We start from the raw sequence: 5,358 nt of genomic DNA, 5'->3' as shown, positions 1-5,358 counted from the left end.
TCGAATCTAGCAATTAACTAATTAAACTTCCATGATATCAAAATGATCTAAATTTAACCATCACCATGACTTATCAATATCAAACATTTTCTCAACCAATCATGGCCATATCATAAAATTTTTTACACAAAATAAGTAAGCATACATCATATTAATTTACAAGCATTTACCCAGATAAATCCTTGATAGTGATCAACTCGACCTCTCGTTCCACTGCTTTTCAAAACCAGAATAAGAGGAGGAGTAAGCATAAATGCTTAGTAAGTCATATGTAAATAAAAGTAACATACAATACAAATATACCAAACAACTTTAGCATGTACACCAAACATATATCACATTCTAACATCATTCATCATTACCACCTTATCGTTGTATCTATTTCACCGAGGTAAGAACATACCTGTCCAAAGTGTCCATTTCACAACACTTACCAAAACGTCGCTTGCATCTTAAGTTTCTTCCATTTCACTAGAAATTTCACCCGTTGAACACATCAGAATACAACTCGGATACACGGACAATTTGCACATAAGTGCCTCATATGTAATCAAGAAATCATGTAAACCGCCCCTAAGTGAACTTGGACTCAACTCAACGAGCTGGGCATCGCATCCATAAGTGAACTCAGACTCAACTCAACGAGTTCGGATGCCTAGTTACATTTCACGAACTCGGACTCAACTCAACGAGTTCGGACATTCGCATCCATAATGAACTCGACTCAACTCAACGAGTTCGGATGCTCAACCATCCTAGTGACATGTCACTTGTATCCTAATCTATTCCTAAGGTTCAACGGGATTTTCCTCGAACACATATCCTTGCCATCTTCCGTAAAATACCAAAACCAATACTCGGTAGTACTTTATATTTAACAATTAATACACATAATTTGCATTTTATTCGAAAATAACCACAAAGCATATATTTCATAATAAAAATCAGCATATCATATAATTAACATCAATAACTTAAAAATAACAATTATGCTACATTATTTACACATGAACTTACCTTGGTACCAAAATATAAAGATTTGCAATTTAGTCCACAATCTTTTCTTTTCCTCGATCGCGACTTGAATCTCGTTTCTCTTGATCTATAATGCCAAATTAATCTTATTTAATACATACATCATCAAACAGCATTTAATACGAACTTTGGAAAAATTACACTTTGCCCCTAAACTTTTGCATAATTACACTTTTGCCCCTAGGCTCGGGAATTAAACTTTATTCTTATTCTTATGTTTTATAACATGCTGATCATTTTCCCTTCTATGGCAACATCAAATTCTTACTCTAACATATACTGTGACTATTAGGTATTTTTGCCGATTAAGCCCTTTTACTCGTTTTCACTCAAAACCGAGTAGCACAAGTTGTCTAACATAATTTAAAACCCCATATTCTATCATAAAACATCAAAATACACAAATTTCACCTATGGGTATTTTTCCAAATATAAACCCTAGGTTGAATTATTGCTAACATAAGCTTAATCGAGCTACCGGGATTCCAAAAACGTAAAGAACATTAAAAACGGGGCTTGGAATCACTTACTATGGGGCTTGGAAGCTTGAAACAAACCCTAACTATGGAGAACCCTTGAAATTTCGGCCTAATGAAGAAGATGGAAAAAATTGGCTTTTAATTTTGTTTTTAATTCATTTTAATAACTAAATGACCAAAATGCCTTTACTACTAAACTTTCCAAAAATTCCATCCATGTCCAATTTTTGTCCATAGACTTAGAAATTGGTCAAATTGTTATTTAAGACCTCCTAATTAATATTTCAATGCAATTTCATACTAAAAACTTCTAGAATGCAAAATTTGCAACTTATTCGATTTAGTCCCTACATTCAATTTAAGCACTTTAGGCATAGAATTTCATCATGAAATTTTCACACAATCATGCAATCATATCATATTCATCAAAATAATTATAAAATAATTATTTCTATCTCAGATTTGTGGTCACGAAACCACTATTCTGATTAAGCCCTAATTCAGGATATTACAACTCTCCCCCCTTTTAAGGATTTTCGTCCTCAAAAATCTTACCGGTAAACAGGTGTGGGTATTGGTTTTTCATAGTTTCCTCAGGTTCCCATGTAGTCTCTTCTACCCCATGCTTTTGCCACAACACTTTCACAAGTGCAACACTTTTATTTCTTAGTTATTTGACTTCTCGAGCTAAAATCTTAATCGGTTCTTCTTCATAAGTCATATCTGGTCGTAGTTCAACTTCTGTCGGTGAAATTATATGTGAAGGATCCGAATGATACCGACGTAACATAGATACGTGAAACACATCATGAATCTTCTCTAATTCAGGTGGTAGCGCTAGCCAATATGCTACCGGTCCAACTTTTTCAATTGTTTCATACGGTCCAATAAAACGCGGACTTAACTTGCCCTTTGTCCAAATCTAAGGACTTTCTTCCATGGAGACACTTTCAAAAATACCTTATCACCAACTTGAAACTCCATTTCTTTTCATTTCAAATCCGCATAAGATTTATGTCTATCTGAAGCAGCTTTCAAACAATCTCGAATCACTTTCACCTTTTCTTCGGTTTCTTTTATTAAATCAACTCCATAAATCTGATTTTCCTTTGAGTTCAGTCCAATACAATGGCGTCGACATTTACGACCATATAATGCTTCATAAGGTGCCATCTTCAAACTCATCTGATAACTATTATTATAAGAAAATTCTACCAATGGTAAGTACCTTTCCCAACTATCTTGAAATTCCAATACGCAACATCTGAGCATGTCTTCAAGAATCTGAATTACTCTCTCTGATTGTCCATCAGTTTGTGGATGAAAGGCAGTGCTGAAATTTAACTTTATACCTAATGCCTCTTGCAACTTTTGCCAAAACCGTGAGGTAAACCTCGGATCTCTATCCGAAATGATTGACAAAGGTATCCCATGAAGTCTAACAATCTCTTGGATATACAATTCAGCCGACTTATTAAGAGAATAATCTGTACGTACGGAATAAAATGAGCCGATTTAGTCAGTCTGTCAACTATTGCCCAGATGGCATTTTTCTTCCCTGGAGTTAACGGCAACCCTGATATAAAATCCATAGTAATCCGATCCCATTTCCATTCAGGAACCATAATAGGCTAAAGTAATCCCGAAGGTACTTGGTGTTCAGCTTTCACTTGTTGACAAACTAAGCACTTTGATACAAACTCGGAAATATCTCTTTTCATTCCACTCCACCAGTACATTTTCTTTAAGTCATTATACATCTTCGTACTGCCCGGATGAACTGCCAAACAACCATTATGTGCTTCATGCAAAATCTTTTGAATCAACTCATCATTTTTCGGTACAGAAATTTGATTTTTAAACATCAAACAACCATCAGAACCGATTCTAAATCTGATCCCGTATCAGCTTCACACTGTTTTCTCTTGGCTAGCAAATCTTGATCATTTTTCTGAGCTTCAAAAATCTCTTGTAAAAACATCGGTCTTGCTCTTAACTCTGCTAGAATCGAACCGTCATCTGACATTTTCAACTGAGTGTTCATAACTCTCAAAGCAAACAACAACTTTCTGCTTAAAGCATAGGCAACCACATTCGCTTTTCCCGGATGATAATCAATAACAAGTTCGTAATCTTTTAATAACTCTAACCATCTTCGCTGTCTCAAATTCAAGTCTTTTTGTGACATCAAGTATTTAAGACTTTTGTGATCGGTATATACTCGGCACTTTTCACCATACAAATAATGTCGCCAAATCTTCAAAGCAAACACCACTGCAGCCAATTCCAAATCGTGAGTAGGATAATTCCTCTCATGAGGTTTTAACTGCCTCGAAGAATAAGCCACTAATTTTCCTTCTTGCATGAGTACACACCCCAAACCATTTAGAGAAGCATCACTATACACCACAAATTCTTTACCTGATTCGGGTTGTATCAACACTGGTGCTTCAGTTAATAACTTTTTCAATTCTTTGAAACTCTGTTGACATTCTTCCGTCTATTCAAATTTAACATCCTTTCGGAGTAGTCTAGTCATAGGAGCCGCAATTATAGAAAATCCATTTACAAACCACCGATAATACCTAGCTAGCCCCAAGAAACTTCAGTTACATTATTCGGTGGTTTCCAATCAACAATGGCTGAAATTTTACTAGGATCAACCCGTATACCATCACCGGAAACAATATGACCCAAAAATCCAACTTCCTGGAGCCAAAATTCACTTTTACTAAACTTAGCATACAGCTGCTTATCTCTCAAAGTTTGCAAAACTATCCTCAAATGCTCAGCATGCTCTGTCTCATCCTTTGAATAAATTAAAATATCATCTATAAACACCACAACAAATCTGTCCAGGTATTGCCGAAATATGCGATTCATTAGTCCATAAACACAGCAGGAGCATTTGTCAACCCAAATGGCATAACTAAAAATTCATAATGATCGTACCTTGTTCTAAAAGCAGTTTTAGGCACATCTGACTCTTTCACTCGCAGCTGATAATACCCAGATCTCAAGTCAATCTTTGAAAACCATGTCGCTCCTTTTAGCTGATCAAACAAATCATCAATTCTCGGCAATGGATACTTGTTTTTGATTGTCACCTTGTTTAACTGCCGATAATCAACACATAATCTCATAGAACCATCCTTCTTTTTCACAAATAACACGGGAGCACCCCAAGGTGAAAAACTTGGTCTCACAAAGCCTTTATCAGTCAACTCTTGCAACTGCGGCTTTAATTCTTTCAACTCTGTTGGTGCCATTCTATATGGAGCAATCGAGATCGGAGCTATTCCCGGTATCAAATTTCTACCAAATTCTACTTCCCTGACTGGAGGCAAACCCGACAATTCTTCTGGAAATACATCCCCAAATTCACACACAACCGGAACTGATTCAACTTTCTTTTCAACTTCTTTTGTATTAATTACATACGCCAAATAAGCTTCATAACCCTTTCTCAAATATCTCTGAGCCGACATCGAAGAAATCATACTAAATATTGCCTCTGATTTGTCTGGTTCAACCCGCAAGATTTCACCACTTTCACATTTTAATTCTATAACCTTTTCTTTGCAATTTACTATAGCATCATGCAATGTCAACCAATCCATACCCAAAATAACATCAAATTCATCAAACGGCAACAACATCAAGTCGGCCGGAAAGTAATGACCCCGAATCATTAAAGGGCATTTCTTGCATACTTTATCAACTATCACACATTTGCCTAGTGGATTCGACACTCTAATCATAAATTATGTGTTCTCAACAGGTATATTCATACTAGACACCAGTTTCATGCATACATATGAATGAGTAGAACCGGGATCAATCA

Source organism: Gossypium hirsutum, chromosome A01 (assembly GCF_007990345.1).
Source record: "Gossypium hirsutum isolate 1008001.06 chromosome A01, Gossypium_hirsutum_v2.1, whole genome shotgun sequence".
In the NCBI taxonomy this organism is placed as follows: domain Eukaryota; kingdom Viridiplantae; phylum Streptophyta; class Magnoliopsida; order Malvales; family Malvaceae; genus Gossypium; species Gossypium hirsutum.
This window is presented reverse-complemented; position numbering follows the sequence as displayed.